This window comes from Phragmites australis, chromosome 23 (assembly GCF_958298935.1).
Source record: "Phragmites australis chromosome 23, lpPhrAust1.1, whole genome shotgun sequence".
NCBI lineage: Eukaryota > Viridiplantae > Streptophyta > Magnoliopsida > Poales > Poaceae > Phragmites > Phragmites australis.
The window spans coordinates 3,246,842-3,264,176 of NC_084943.1; the positions used below are offsets into that span (position 1 = coordinate 3,246,842).

Below are 17,335 nucleotides of genomic sequence, written 5' to 3' on the forward strand. Positions count from 1 at the left end.
ATTCTATAGTGGTCAGCACACTATTTTGTCATCTACTTTCTGAAATCCACTGAATATTCATGTACAAGGACTTACAGATCAGTTGCCTAAAGCCCCCATCATACAAAATTTTCAGTACCTGTAATAAGATTACGAAATATCTAGCAGATCAATTGCCTAGAGCACACAATGGCCCCATCTTATACAATTTTCAGTACCTGGAATAAGATTAGGGCCTATGTAACATAGCAGTTGCCTAAAGCACACAGTGGTCCCATCTTATACAATTTTTAGTACCAGTTGTCGTTCTCTGTCTACATCCTACCCAACAAAAGAACAGAAACACAAGGCTAGAAAATACATAATTGCAGGAAAGCAAATGATACTAACTAGATGATTCCCTGGTCAGAAAGGGTGTAAAATACACATATTGCTGAGGGAATGGTCTTACATAAGAAATACTGGCCTGTAAACATGCTACTCCATACTGTTTGGTGCAACATCTGTAACCAAAGGAAGAGACACTCCACAGCTTTCCTGCAGAGTAAGTCGCCTAAACAACTAAAATGTGGGGGGTACATGAATAAGGAACACAAATTCCAATAAAGCCCGTGCAGTTTGTCCATCAAGACGTGTTTTTGTTATCATTTAGATAATAGTATGTAATGTCGTATGGAAGCTATTTAAGTATCATATATAAAAGGTTGGCTTAACTATGATTAAGTAAACATATATTTCATAGTTACTCCGTTGATCAAATCAATTGGTCCAAGATACCAACTATTAGGCATAGGGATGCAAGTTTTGGAATTTTTTTTCATTGGGTCGACCCAAAACTCATTTAATTGAACTAAATATTCACCTCCACCTAATTAATTTAACCGAAAAATAAACTAAGCAGTGATCCAGAACTAGGCAGGAATGTAGTCTCAAGGATCATTAATGACCTCACAAGTTTCCACCTCTGCAACACCAGAAGCTGAACCCTCAGCAAACTTGAGCTCCGCAATGCCTCCATGTTGAGTCTGAAACTGCGCCTTCCTCTTGCATCTCCTCTCCCTCCAATTCACTGTAACACCTTCAGATGATTCTGTGCCTGGGCTCTCACCAAAATCTCCTCTACCCAAATCAGAAACTGTCTTTCCATTGCCCTGAAGCTCAGATAATCTCCTATTCCTCGCAGATCGCGCGGGGGGCCGGACCCAACAAACGGTAAGAACAACTAGGACAGCGTAGACAGAGGAAGACACCCACACACATACTGTCCATTGCAAACCGCGCGTCAGGCTCTTCGTCCATGGAAGAGTCGTCTGCGCAAGGATCTCTGATTTGTACACCTGGGGCAGCTGCACTGTCGCAGCTCTCGGCTGCAGCAGAACTCTGATGAGCCCTGTTCTCTGATGACGGCCATGGCCTTCCCTATAGCGCAGCACCTCGAGCGTTGCCTTCTGGCTCTCACTGCGTATGCCCAGCGTGATTGGCACACACATCAGGGCAGATTGCGCCAGCCGGACAGGGGCGCTCTTGTACCTTAGCATATATGGCCGTGTAGCTGATGCCATGGTGATTCCACTTACAGAGATCGCCTCTGCTTTAATCTACAAAAACGAGTGTTTCTTGAGATGCAAATCAATCAGCAGGAATTGGTACGCTAGCTCCAGGGTTTTATTTACCGATAGCAGAAATTTATCAAAGTCATCGATAAATAGGATTTTCGAATTTATTGAAGTTTTATCGACGATAGCCAAATTTTTCGATCAAAAATTCAGAAGAAAAAAAAACAGCTCAATTTCTTTAGAAAATAACATCAATTGTCTCTAAATCATTTAACATAAAAACTACACATAATAATATAGAAATGAGAGAGCATCACTGGTCAAAGATACAACGATGGTTCAAAGATACAACGGTAGTGGTGTACTAGTACGCTTCTAGGTGGGAATTAAAAAAACAAAAAATTTGGGTTGTAAAAAAATTCAATGATAATTTTTTCCCATGCTAGCTCCAAAAGATTTGGATTGGGAATTGAGTAATAGTCATGCAAATATATACCTGGAACATGCCGACCTCGCGATTGTGATAGGAATCAGGCAGCAGCAACGCCGGATGTTGGAGGCGACCACCGCGGGAACGGCGCGCAGCACGCCGACGAGGGCGGCGAAGGGGAAGACGAGGCTGAGGATGGCAGAGGCAACGAGCTCCCCTAGGAAGGCGGCCAGCCAGATGAGCCAGCCTGCCGGGCCGCCAATAAAGAGGATAGCATCGTTGGACTCCCCGGCGGCTGTGCTTCTTGGCCGGCCGGTGTAGAGGCCGTCGCCGGAGGCCGCGGCGGGCAACGAATCGTGTTGGTATCTGGACACCCGGTGTGGTGCCGAATCCATTAAGCTTGCCGTTGTAGGACCGTAGGGAGTGGATCAAACTCGGCGAAGGCTCGACGGTTGCCGTAGCTTGTAGAGTGCAGTTCTGCTCCAGGGGGAAGAGCTACATGTGGCAGGAAGAAGACATGTGTCATGCTCATGCATCTGAGTACCATCCTCCACGTACATTGCTGACGTGTGACGGCAACAACTTCTGCCAGTCTCATCTCTCATCTCGGTACATGAACCCATGTCACTCTCTGGAACTGATAACCACTTGGCATCATGCGAACAGACACATCCAGTTGCTTGGTGTGGCAGAAAGATGTCACATCATAAATTGGATCTACTCTTTAAATGTACGATCGTAAGATTATTTTCCGAATGATACCTCTTCCTTTTGGCCCATCCAGGAAATCAATCACACCGATGCTGCCATCGTCCAGATGAAAAGATGACATGTACTCAATTGTTGATAAATTGAGACACCGGCAGATTAGAGCTAGGTGAATGGCAGGATGTCCTACGGCAACAGGGACTCTATCCGATGTACTATCATCAGGCAATTCATTTAGCAAGGCTTGCCAAACATCCTTCGACTGAGCCCATAACCGCTCTAGTGTTCTGTACTCCATGCTGCCCAACCAACCAGATTGAACTATTTCCCCAAAGCTCTGCAGAAAGAAAGCCAAGAAATATTCGTTAATGAAATGCACAAAACATTGTTTTCCAAGCAACAAGTTTAGTATGCACTGTTTCCAAGCAACAAGCTCAGAATGAATTTTAAGACATATAAAAGAGCTTCGAATCATCCATATGCCAGTAAAGATAGTGTGACGCTTAGCAGAAATCATAGAAATTGGGGAAGAGCTAACCTTTTGCTTCGTTTGGAAGGCATCGTCAATTTCCAGTTCTAGCAAGTTCTTCCTTTCCACATAACGAGGCACACAGTCAGCACCTAAGCAATATGCAGCCTCTCGGACCTGCACTTGACTCCACAGGATCAGATAGAGCAGGCCAAAATTAGGTACAAATAAAAGGGAACAAAATTAACTAAACTTCATGTTTAGTTCAGATTATAGTTACCTCACATATAGCAGTTGCAGTATCAACAGCTGCAACTTGCGGGCTACAGAGATTACTGTTCACCTTCAGATCTAGAAGTAGTTCTGCAGTCTTCTGGGACTGAAAGTATTTGTCAAGAAATGAGCTGAGTTTTTTTTTTTTATGGAAATAAAAATGGTGATGTAAGAAACAAGTGACATACCTGTATTATGCCAAGAATGTTCAGCGGTGCATATCCCATTCCAGCTAAACTAATCTGGAACTCAGCAATGAAAATTAATTACAAAATGAAAACCTTAAAATCTACAAATTGTCTACTGCATGGTGCTCTATATACACTAATTCTTAGGAAAACCAAACTATATAGTTGGTGTATTTCGATCCATAAAACAAGAGCAAATGTATCTAGTCTTTATTCAAAATTCAAAGTTTTAGTGGCGTGGTACTTTCTTTTCGGCTTTTCATGCCATTGGTTGCATTAAGTTGGATTAGTTTAGTCAGTTTTATAGGTAATTTCAGAAATTGTAAATTCGGATCCCAAAAGAACAGTTGGAGTATTTTGATCCATAGAACACAAGCAAATTCATTAACGCACAGTCACACACATGCCAATACAAGGAAACCTATACCTCAGGACTGTTCTGTGTAACTCCTCGTCAGGCCAGAATGATCCTCTTGCTCGTCTTTCTTCCTCCAGAACTTCCCACGGCAACAGGAGAATTCGGAGTCTGTACCAAATACAAGTATGACAGGAAGATTAAATCCATGTTTCATTTCTTTGATTCTTTCATGTCGAGTCTTGGGTATTGTTTCATCTTAAAATTGATACGAACAAGCAACCACACTAATAGAAACAGGAAAGTATTTCAAGTTTCACTTAAAAAGAATATCACACGCATAAAAAGCACATAGCCAATTATCCATACAAAATTACTTGCACCTGATTTAAGCGATTGAGGATTACACCTGGAGGACCTCCTCCAGTCTGTGGGGTGAAATCCAAGTACTCCGCACTAAGTCCTAAACATAAACATCGGGAAACCACGCATCAATTTTGATCACCCTTGGGATTAAAAAATCCACATCAAAATGTAGCAGCACCCACCCAATGATGTAGCAACAAGCGTCTGGTTTACTGCATTGCGTGCAACTAAAAGCGGACTTCCCCTCATGCGCCAAAATCCTCTCCCAGCAGTTCTGGGCACAGTCCCACAGCTCCCGCTGTTATGGTGCGCAGCAGCCTGACACAGCTCGCTATAACTATGAGCTGGCGCTTCCAGCTCGCGTCTCAATGGGTCGCCCAACCAAAGCCACGATATCAAAAAGATTAGCCTAATAGGTAAGTTACCCTTCATCTTTTATGTCATGCTTTTTTATCATTAATTTTTGATGTAAGACTAAATCTAACAATCTCTCCTGTCACTCATTGGGTCCCAATAATCTCCCCGTCACACACACCGTGTGACCCTGTAGACGTTTTGGGTTGACCCGTCCTTAGGTTTGGATACCAATTGTTATGATGTGCAGCAGTCTACCTCATCTCGTTATACTCACGAGTCGGCGCCCTTAGCTCAGATCTCAATGAGTCTGCTGTACACACATGTTTAACTGGAGTCACGACCAATATCCTATACCAACTCAATTTAAAAGACTGATCTGATAGGTAAGGAATCATTCACACCGGTAATGCCCGTCAATGCTGAAATTGGCCACATTCTTCTGCCACTGCTGGTACAGAACACCGTACCTCTCCTTCCCTTCATGCTTGAACAGTCCCTGAAAGTCAGAATATCCAGCTCATTACACTACTGCATTTATACAAGCACCTGCGAGGCATCCGTCACGGAATCAACAGGCCCATGACAAGATGCCCTAAAAAAACAAGCTCATGACAAGACTGTACAGGCATTCCCACAAACATCCTGTGAGTATTGCACAGACTACGCAGTCATGCAGATCAAATTACGACCTGGAAAGAGCAGAAGAGATCAATCTCGCGGAGGTCAGAGTCCGGTATGGGGTCCTCGTCGCGTCGAGCGGTGCGGCGAGAGCGGGCGAGCGGGCTGTAGGAGGCTTGCACTGAAACTTCTATTTGGCCCAGAAAATTTGGGGAGGAGCAGCCATTTTCTTCTCCTCACTAGAAGCTCTCGAGGATTGAGTTCAGGTCCTTGTACGGCCGTCAGCTTCCCTCGCCGCCTGTTCCTCTCCGACAGCCCGTGGCGACGTATGCTCCGGCCGCGATCTGACCAAACAAAGCTTCAGAAAGCTCCCAAAAATGTAACAATGTTAAATCGGCTGGTGTCATGAGTCAGGCCATAGCCTGTTCGGCCGACCCAACAAAGAGGCGGCGATGGCTAGGGCTAGGACTTCCTTAGATCTTCACTGAAAGGTGTAGGCGCCCTAAGGCTAGCCGCCATCGCCACGTGTCGTCGAGATCAAATCATCATCATAAAGAATAATTTGAATTTAAATTAAAAAAGAGATTGTAATTTATTTGGTAGTTAAGTTCTATCTATAAAATAAGAGGTATTGTATTCTTTAGAATTAAGAAAGAAAATAAACATGGCATCTTTTATCTCTCTCACCCTCCACTTGTAGGTACATAAACAGTACCACACTCTACCCCTCCTGTCACAGGCCGCTATCTTCCCGTCTCCTTACAACAGCCACCACGGGACGCAAGGACCCTAAACCATGCTCTATGACCTATTTAGACTACGATCTTCGCTACCCTCCTTCCACAAATCAACGCCCATTACACCTGTAATCTAAAATTCTTGTGTTTAAATGACGGAAATTCAGAGATTTACATTACCTTTGACAATACAATAGCTAAAAAACTACTCTAATTATCACAACTACCTGCAACTTTTCTGCGGCTATTACCATGCATCCTCAAATACTCATAAATCAACCATTTCCGTCTATACATTTAGTCGACACACTCGCTTATCTTTGTACTCCAAATCTTACTTTTCCTTTTCTTTCTCCTTCTCGATCGAGATGGCGGTGCTAAATAGTTATATCTTGGTGCAAAGTTCGAGCCATCGTGTACGCATGCAATGTTGGCGCCAAATGTCCAAGCTCCTGCAAGAAACACTACTGTTTTTTGCAAAATCAGCTGCGGTGCTCGTTTCATGGATTATCCCCGTTCGTTGAACGCAGAATCCAGCTATGATGGAACAAACAAATCCAAATTCATTAACAACTCTATCAAGTGAGCGAAACGCTGAATGTGGATCCTGCTCTTGAGATAGATCCTAAATCTGGTAGGATTTGAGTTACAAAACAGAGCCCCTATATTACAAAAAAAAATAAAAATTGAACTCATCTAAAAATTTTACGTGCATACTTTAGATTTATAACATATACACTTATTTTTAGTAAAAACAATATCTGAACATGATCATTTTATTCTATTTTAGACCTTTTTAAATATGGACATGTAACATTTATCTGTGACCAACTTCAATACGTGACAAAATATAGAGAAAATATTTGATAAAAAAAATCATATGTTCGACTACCTCTTAAATATAGTTATATAAGTAATTTTGTAAAAAATAATAAGCAAATTAAAATGTATTCGTGAGCAATTTAAGAAATAGATTAAGACAATTCAGATTGAGTGTTCAACAAATTTTGTAAACAACTAGAACCATTCAAATACAATATTAGATCTAGCTACTACATTTCAATAAAAAAGAGAATAATTTGTGAACAGTTTTTCTACAAACAAATTTCATAAAAGTAAATTGGTTCAAACTCAAAAACAATTTTATATACTTTCAGGAGCAAATACGTGTGCATGGCATAAGACTAAAGCATGCACGTGCAACTTTTAGATTTTTTTAAAAAAAACAGATGTCTCTAATGTGTAGACGTAATTCTAAACCACATGGATAGATCAAATCAGCTTATCCTATATATACTTTGCATTACAAATAGGCAAATGGCACTCCTGGGTGCAGATTAATATCTATTGCCAATTGAGCCCTGGATATTGATTTGTTTAACCAGGACACTGAGCAACGGTGATGTGTACAGTGAACCAAACAATCCCTATTTCCTCTGCTGGTTCATTTGGTGATAATATTTTTAAAATTGCCATAAAACACCAAAAAGGCTCATTTTCAAGTTTAGAATGGGATGCACCTCTTGGTGCAGTGATTGATTTGTAGGGATTCAAGTTTATCCACGAGGGTTCAATTAACAGTGGTCACTTATTTACACATGCGAGTGTCCGGTATAAAAATACGACTGTCGGCGATGATATGCGACTCTTTAGGCGTGTGAGCACTAGCATGTACTCTAGTCAGTTAGCGTGGTGTAAGTACGCGCATAGATCCTCCATGTGATCGAAAAAAATTATGCTAACATGGGAAATAGGAGCAATAGCCAATCAATACTATCTACTAACGGTGTGGAAGAATTCTCAAGATCTCAGGGCCTCTGCAACTGTAGCAGTAGGACTAGGTATGTATATGCATGTATACGTATGTATATACATATATATAAGTATATACATATATTTATATATATGTATATACATATACATATACGTATACATACATATGTAATTTTCTTTTTTAGAAATTCTAGAAAATATCAAAATGAATATTAGTTATATTAATAAATCAGCTGAAAAAAAATCTAAAATGCAAAGAAAAATATCTAAAACTCAAAAAAAATATGAAACAAATTTTTTTAAGGTTAGTATTACTTTCACCTACATGTTAAAACTATATGCATGCATAAAAGTACTATTGTTTTCTCTATAATTAATTAAATGTGTTTAACATTAATAATTTTATAAATAAATATTGAAATATACAAAATTTGTGAACCTAATTTTTTTTAGTCTTCTTTTTGTCGTGCTCCATACAGAAAAATAAAAACAGGCGCGGCGTAGACGCGCTAATCAGACTAGTAGATCCTACCTAGCAACGAATAATTGACATTCTTGGGGTGGCCAAGTGGGGATGTGACACGTGGCATAGCGTCCAAATCATTTTGCACCCTGAGCCGGGGAAAGGCAACTCACAAGGGGTTGTAGACACAAGGCTTAGATCATCTCCCATCATATTTCCTTCATTTCATTTTTTTTCCGTTCTCACTCCCTTTATTTTCTCTCATCTACAACAGCTTCCCTTCGAGAGGAATCGCGAAGGAAAATGAGAGATAATTCCGTCTTGAACGGAATGATCCTAAGAATCCCTTCGTGACAGAAACCGTGAAGGAAAACCGTTGGAGCGCTGAAGGGAATAAAAATTCCTTCGTGACGGGATTTTCGCCCCCAACGGGAATCCCTGGGGCATAGTCTTATCATAGCCGTCCGAATGCTTTAAGATTCACGCGGTTCGGTCGAAGTGGGTCCGACGGTGGGTTTAGTAGAGGGTAGAAAGGGAAATGTACCAGCCCGTCCGACACCCACCCTCTAGTCCGCGATCCGTGCTCGCGCCAGGCCCCGCAGATTCGCCGTTGTCGCCCGTGCTGCGCCACCTCGCCCAACGCTCCGCACTACCACCCCCACTGGCTGTGTTCCGTGGCCTCCGACGAGTCCTCCCGTGCCCCCACCCCCTCCCTCGCTGCTGCCCGTGCTCCATCGCCTCCGGCCCGTCAACTTGTGCTCAACCTCCGCCACCACCACCCAACCTTGACCGTTGTCTCACACGAACTCCGGCCGTCTATTCCCACAGGAAGTCGCAGCGAACTCGCCGCCACCGCTGCCTCCCATGGTGTAACACCACCGGCGTCGGTCATACATTTGTGTTCTGTATTCATGATGCAGGGACATCATCAAGTTGAATGATGAATGGTTTGCCGATGAAGAAAAAGTCTGCCATATTGTTGCTTACTTTTGACTGAAAGTGATTTTCCTAAATCCAGGAAGGCAAGTATTATTTATTCGTATTTTCTTATGTTGTTGTTTCATCATATCAGCAGGTCAAATCTGATCGAACCTTTGCGCTCATTTTTATTGCAATGAATGTTGTGAAGCTCGCTCTCTCTCTCTCTCTCTCTCTCTCTCTCTCTCTCTCTCTCTCTCTCTCTCTCTCTCTCTCCCTCCTTGCATGGTTAAGGTGTTTGTGCATAACGTACATATTGCAGCATAACTTCATGTTTTACCTTGGCTACCCGCAAACTTGTTTTGTTATCAATCGATTACGAGGACTGATGAGAATGAGTTTGGGTTATTGTACATATTCCTATATTGTACATATGGTAGAATGATTTTGTGGCAGAAAATGTCTAGTTTTTAGTATTATCTAAAAACCTGAAGGTACTTAAAATTATTTTCTATTTAATTTTTACGTTCATCATAGAACTATATTAGGCACAACTGGATAATTTTCGTAATTTCAATTTGAAATGCCATAAATATCACTCAAGTTCTTTAGCTGCATTGTTATATGTTTGTCTTGTGTTGGCATTGCTCTATTCCCCCTCTTTGCAACCCCCTTACGTATAACACACACACAAAAAAAGTAGGATGAGAAAAAGTAGGATACCTACTGCAACGCCCACGGAACCCGGAAACCATCGCATGGAGAGAGTTCAGAGACGCTTTCTGTAGACACCATGTGCCCACGCGAACAATAACAATGATGAAGAAAGAGTTCTGTAATTTGACGCAAGGAGCCGTGACAGTGAATGAGTATGTGAGTCGGTTCACCCAGCTGTCCCGATATGCCCCTGAAGACATGGACACAGACGAGAAGAAGCAGGAGCGCTTCTTAGACGGACTCATCTACGGACTCTAGAAGCAGTTAAGCACTCACGATTACCTGGACTTCCAGCACCTTGTGAACAAAGCCCTGGTTCTGGAAGGAAGAAGCGGACCGGAGCCGTTTGCAAGCCCTGGCGTGGTGGCGAAAGCTTCTACAGCAGAAACACCTTGGAGGAAGACGACAGTCCGCCCTTCAGTGCTTCGTGGACAGACAGTTGAGACAATGGCTGTCCAACACTGCTGGCAAGCTACGCTTAGGCGGCGGAGAAGGCTTGGGGTCGCATGCTCTCCAGTGGGCAGAGCAGCCGCCGCAGCCTGACGACGGCGACGACCGACAACCTTCGTCCAATCGTCGTCAACAAACGAGGCAGTGACACGAGTTGGACAAGGAGGTGCCAAGGGTTGTGCACGCCTGACATCGAGCATGAGACCCGACGGGGGTGCCCTGCGCGGAGGGACTTCAAGGGCTATGGCCTTCCCTTTGGAAGCAGTTGACTGCACGCCGGCGATAGCAGGCGGCATGACAACAGGCTGTACCGCAGACGAGCGCGCGACCGGGGAGGACGAGAGCGGAGAGTCGTGAAGCCAGCGCTGAGCCTTAGTTCTCCCGGAAGAGACAGCGAAAGGGTAGTAGGGACGAGCAAGCGGAGAGAGGGGGGTGGAGCTCCCGGGGACCCGGGGATAGCGGAGGGTTGTTGCTGGTCCGATAGCGGCGATCGGGTGGACGCCGGGCTCGGGGTGAGCGACGGCGGAGGGGAGCGGGTGGGAGCGCCCATAGAACTTGTGTTGTACACTTGAAGTCTGAATAGCAATGATCATTTATGATCATTCATGCATCCTCATTGCTATTAATTGAAATTGGCCTGATAGGGGGAACATGTATCTCAAGTAATTCCAGCTAATCCAGTCTTGAGTAAGGCTCCAAGGTCACCAGCACCTATGCAAAAGATAAAGATGGTTTGGGACATACTAAAAAGTGGGAAGGTAGCTGCGTCAAGGAACAGATCTATGGGGAGGCGAAAGCCAATAGCATGGAAGATAGTAACTGCAGGCGGGGTTGTTTCAGTGTTAAAATACGTGAAGAGAAACTCAGCTGGAATCCTTAGGTTTTGTGTGATTGTTCTCTTTGCGGGTATCATCGCCCTATCTACCATGAATCGAAGGGATCAATACAATTGAGGGGAGGGTCATGCTGATTGTGGCACATGATGTTTTGGCTCATGAAAAATCTAGAAGAGTTCTGGTCAAACTTATCCAAAGGATTGATGTTGAAGCTGTTATTCCACTATGTGGTGAGTCAAGGCTCATTTTTGTTTATCACTCATAGCAGCTATGGTTTTTATGGTTTAATGCTTTGTTTCCCTGTCCACAGTCATGGAGCTAGTGCAGTTTGATGAGACAGTGGCAAGTGGTAAGGGCTCCCTCATAGCAAGAACACCAATGCTAGTGATAGAAGACTTGTTGAGGCTTGGCAACACAGCTTTTGAGCAGATGGAACCTTGGGTCTGGGCCCAAAATGATGTTCGACTCTATGAAGATCGCATCTTGAATTGTGCTCATACCTGCAGCATTCTGAACATAGGGGCAAAAGTATTCATTTTTACCAACTCAGACAATATCAAAAGCAAGGCAGCTGAAAAGGTAACAAAAAATATGTCCCCTGCGTTCTATATTCCAACTTTGTTCATATTTTAAATAATATATTCATTGCAGGACCAGAGATGCGCGTCGCCAGATCTGCTGTCGAGGTGGTTGGGACTGTGATGCTGTTCGCCTGCAACAGCTCTTGAGGTGAATGGGAGTTTCAAAGGCTTACTGCGGTGTCTTTTTTGCTTAAGATCTAGCTTTGTTGAGATGTTGCATTCCTGAACCTCTAGAGTGGAAGAGGTTTGTGTCGGCTTTGATTGGTGATTATATACGGACATGAGTTCATGGAGAAAAGGTACATACACTCGAGTTAGCTTGTGCTTTTTGGTGTTGCTTTTGGTGAAAAGAAGAGACCGATCGAGAAGAGTATCGTTGTAATATCATCTGACTTTGACTATTGTGTCGCTAGGATTGGAATAACTAGAAACTGAATACCAGCTGCGCTGCGCTTGTTACTGCTCAATCTTTTGTCTCATCTTGGGTATGAATTCGATCCCTAACCATGAGTTTAAATCTTAAACGTACACGTGCATCTTTTAAACAGAGAAATTGTAGCAGCAAGCAACAACTGAAGCAGCTCATTACGCTACCAGCTGAAATAACAGCTTGTCAATGCAAAAGCCAGCATCACTGCGACTTGCAGCAGCTCGATTGTATTGCTTGCATACACTTAACCTGAGAGTTGAGTTGAGAACACACCGACTACTTAGGCAATGAACAGCCCTCGCTAAGTATAGCAAAGCCACGATACTAGATTCACTATCACAATCATTCAGTCAAGACAGAGGAAATGAGAGGCTGAACTAAGCCACACATAATCCGGCCAAACAAAAGTTTAAGAGTGCCAACTGAAGATCACCCTAAAATACAATAAAATAAAATAAAATATTTCAACAACTGCTTTAACAATATAACTGATAAATAACTACTCTCATTATCACATCCTCCTGCAACTCTTTCCACGGCTGTTACCACATATTCTCAACCATTTCCATTTATACATTTAGTCTACATTCACTTATCTTTGTGCTCGATGCCTTCTCCGTCTTCTCGGTTGAGGTAGCGCTACTAAATTGTTATATCTCGGTGCAAAGATCGAATCATCATATAAACATTCAATGTTGACTCCAAATGCAATAACTCCTGCAAACAACACTACTAATTTTGTGACATCAGCTGCAGTGCTCGTTTGATGGATTATCCCATTTCGTTGAATGTAGACTCCAGCAAAGATGGTAGAAACAAATCCAAATTCAGCAACCACTCTATAAAGTGAGCAAAAAGCCGCATATGGATCCTGGTCTTGAGATAGATCCTCGAGCGGAGGCACCCTAAATCTGGTAGTATTTGATTTAGAAAACAGAGCCATCCTACATTAAAAGAAAGAAAAAATGTCAGATGTCTCTAATGTCTGTCAATACTACTGAACCACATGAACACATAAAATCAGCCTATCCTGTATACTTTGCATTACAAATTAGCAAATGGCACTATTGAATACAGATTAATATCTGTTGCAGTCCAGGACATTTGAGATGGTTCAGCAACTTCTGGCCTGATTTGTTTTGATCAGGCCACTGAGACAACGATAATGCGTACAATGAGCCAACCAATCCCTATTTCCGTTGCTGGTTGGTTTGGTCCAAGTCCAAACTCCCTACACCTGTCATGCATGCAATAAACTATTCTTAGCTTTCACACTATCCAACTTCTATTTTCGAAAGACATAAGCTAGTGATACTGAATTCACGTGCAGAAACAAGCTAAATAATCTTACTGCAAGCGATCATTGTGATCAAGCAACATAGAGCAAGAGCATGACTGAAATATAATAGCAGTAGGAATATTATTCAGGTCTTCAGGTCCGCATGCACTTTTCCAATCAATTAAGAGTAAATTGTGCATCTGTGTTAGATTGCCCTTAAATTTTTACTGTATAAACTACACAATCATGTGAAACTATTCCAATAGAAATCAAGTCAATCGGATCTCTTGGAAAGATCAAAACAACACGAATTGCAATGAACGATTAAATCCACCGAAAATCACCGCGAACAATAAACACAAAGAACATGGAGAAAAACTTACAGATTCTTTATCTTCATTGCATGAATAGGTCCACAAAATGCACATCAAAGTATCCCTAAAAAGTTTCTCCTAGAAACCCTAGATTAGTTCCTCTAATCTCTTTCTTCTAAAGCGCTCGGTACCGTTCTCCTTCTGTCGATCGGCATTGTTCACGTCCACGGTCTTCTTTTAGTTATATCGCCGGACGGTAACAGTCGAAACCGACTCGATCTCCCAAACCGTCTCTGGCCTGCTCCGTTCGCCCGCATGGGCCAATTGAACTGCCGCTCACCCGAGCGGCCCACAGCCTGCCGACACCTCAGCCCAGCGCCTCCTGCCCCTTGCGCGCGCACGGCTCCGCCTGGGCCGGCCTGCCTCGCCCGCGTGGCCGATTAGCCGCCTCGGCCCGCGCCGCCTTGGGCTAGTGCGACGAGCCGCCAGCACTGGACCCACGCGCTGCTGGGCCGTTGCTCGCCTGCCAGCCCACACAGCACGCCCAGCCCCAGCCAACAGGCGATCCGCAGCAGCTGCGTATCCGCCTGCCAGGCCGCCACCTGGGACTGTACCGACAGCTGCCACAGTACCATGCATACCTAGCACAGTGCCTATTCGTTAAGTAGGGTGAAAAACTAGAAACTCGTGTTAACCTTAGCTACTCAATATCCACCAATAATGATTCTCTGTCAACTATAGTGTCATGGAAAATAGTTCGTTACTTGCAAAACATATAACAAACGGTACAAGCTTAAAACTTACTACCTCCGTTCGGAAATATATGACGTTTTAGATTTTTAATGTTGTTCGAGAATATATGATATTCTACAATATCAAGGTGAATTTTTTATAGCATTTTCTATTATGCCCTTGTCTATACCAACAGTAAATGCCAAGTTAAATAGGAGTATGTGTTTGGCGCCAGGTTAACTGCATGCATGCATGTGTGTTTGAGAGGAACCGAATAGGCAAAATATATTAACTGCAAATCATAAATGGTGCAATTAATAGGGCTAATATGCTCATTTGAAGCAGTTTCTTAATCTAGAGCCAAAAGCTTAAACGTCAAATATATGTGAACAGAGGGAGTAAAAGCCACAAGCACCACTACATAAACAACATTCTTGCCCCCTATCATAGTCGGTTCGGTCCTAAAAGTCCATCCAAGAACGAAATGAGTGAAAATTCTGTGTCAAGAACCGACACTAATATTATTACTACTGGTTCTTGATATGAACCGGCAGTAAAAATAGATTTTTTTTTTTACTGCCGGCTCATATTATGAACCAGCAGTAACAGTGGATGGAGTATCACTATCGATTTTTATTATGAATCGGCACTAATAATAGTGGATAATCTGTCTTTAAAAATTCATAACTTTTTTATATGAAGTTAGATGGAGATAAATTTATATAAAAATTGTAGCTCTTGATGAGATCTACAACTTTGTAATTGATAACTTTTTTATTCAAAGTAATTAAAGCACTCAAATCTGGCTTATAAATAATTCAACATCCTAAACAACATGAATAAAGGAGTAATAAACATGAAATGATACAAAAATATAGGTTATATAAACCCTAAAAAATAACAACATGTTTGTACATATAAAGTGCACTCATAAAAATATGTGTCGGTTTGCATATTTGTGGTGTGGTATTAAAAAATTTATAATATATTCATATAGAGTTAGATGAAAAAATATATATATACGAACATTGTAGCTCCCAATGAGATCTACAACTTCGTAGTTGATTTTTTTTCATTTGAAGTCATCTAAATGCCCAAACAATCGTCCAAATTTTTGGCAAGAAGATCAAAAGAATAAATTATTCTATAGCCACTAGCTGTAATTGTGAGGTGAGATGATAGAGAAGCTTCACGCGATGGGTGAGATTCCCACAAATCACACACGCGTGTATTTCGCACGAAAAATCACGTGACTTCTAACTTTAGGGTGACTTACAACGCGAGGGTTCGTCGGGTGAAAAAAAATCAATTTTTTCGGCCCCAAAAACATCATATTGGAGACCAATTATCGAACCAGCATTGACAGTTGTATTGTTGCTGGTTCCAAAATTGGGAGTGATACTCTGTTGTATCAGTGCCGACTAATCACTATCGCTTTTAAACCTGCAGTGATGCTAGTTTGAAACTGACAGTAATGACCTTTTTACAGTAGTGACCAACTGAAAAGCATATGATGGCCTTCGCAACCACATGCAAATATGAAATGTTGTGAACCAATTTTAGCATTCCAATGCAAGCCTGGAGGAAAGATGTCTCATGAAGACCTGCCAGTAGATCACAGGTTCAAAGAAGAGTGGGCAAAATCATTTCGTCTAACTTTGTGATAGAAATTATGCTATCTAAATGATAATTGGTGATTATTTTGTTGGATAAATCTGCACTTTTCTGTTTAATTTATTCTAACGATAAATCATGATCCCAAATAGATAAATTAGCATAAGCATATAATATGAGCATATTTTAGACATGTATGTAACAATGCAATCTTTTGGAGAGGAAGCAACAACAGGAGGAGATTGATCTCCCTTTGGAGAACATGCTGAGGATGCTGTGATGTCGATGCTAAAGACGATAAGACGATATAGAGGAAATAAATCGTAAGCAGTCACACAGAGAGGTTTCCAAAAACCTGATTTATCCTCTCCCGGTGTAATATCTCAAGGACGATAGGTATAACACCCTAAGTTTTGGGCATTCAATAAAATTCACTAAAAAATTGATTTTTAAAAAATTTACAACAAATTTCAAATTGACAGATTGAATTAAGGGAAAAGTATCCCAAGTCCACTACAAATTTTAAATTTATTTGTCTTAAAACATGCATAAAATAAATCGCATAGCATTTTATCATTTTTTGGATCTAATCAAATTTTTTATATTGCGGTTCAAATTTGAATCTAATTCAAATTTGATTCTCTCCTTCTAATATGAAATTCTCATATCAATTCTTAATTTCCAAAACCTTCTTGAGCTTAATCTACTCTTCCCCCTCTCTTTTTACAACCCGCCAGTTGCCCCATCTCCACCCTCATTCTTTTTCTTTTCCTTCTTTTCTAATCGGGCCATAACCCATCTCCATTCTCCAATCTTCAGCCCTCCTCCCTCCTTTTCCCTTTCTCCATTTTTCCACTTCGGGCCGAATCCTTCCCTCCCTCCTTCCGGTCTGACAGGAGCCCAGCTCGTCTCCTCACTTCCCTCTCTCCCTCCCGCGCTCGAGCCATGTCCCCACGCCGTCGTCTTCCTCGCGCGCTCCATCCCTCTCTATCCCCTCACTGCCATTGTCACGCCAAGCTCAGTCGCGCCCATGCCACCCTGTTGCCATGCCTTGCGCGCTAAGCTCGAGCCCCGCACTTTCCCTCCACCATTTCCTTCTTCCTCCCGACCTCCTCTGTTTCCCCCTCTCCAGCCGCTGCCATCGCGGATCTCCCCTCAGGCCGTGCTTCTCCCAGTTTGAGACCCCAGTGAG

General features: G+C 42.4%; 1 pseudogene; it reads right to left on the reverse strand.

Moving 5' to 3' along the window:
- Window positions 1-888: 888 nt before the first annotated feature.
- Window positions 889-4,654, reverse strand: LOC133905669 (uncharacterized; annotated as a pseudogene).
- Window positions 4,655-17,335: the final 12,681 nt, after the last annotated feature.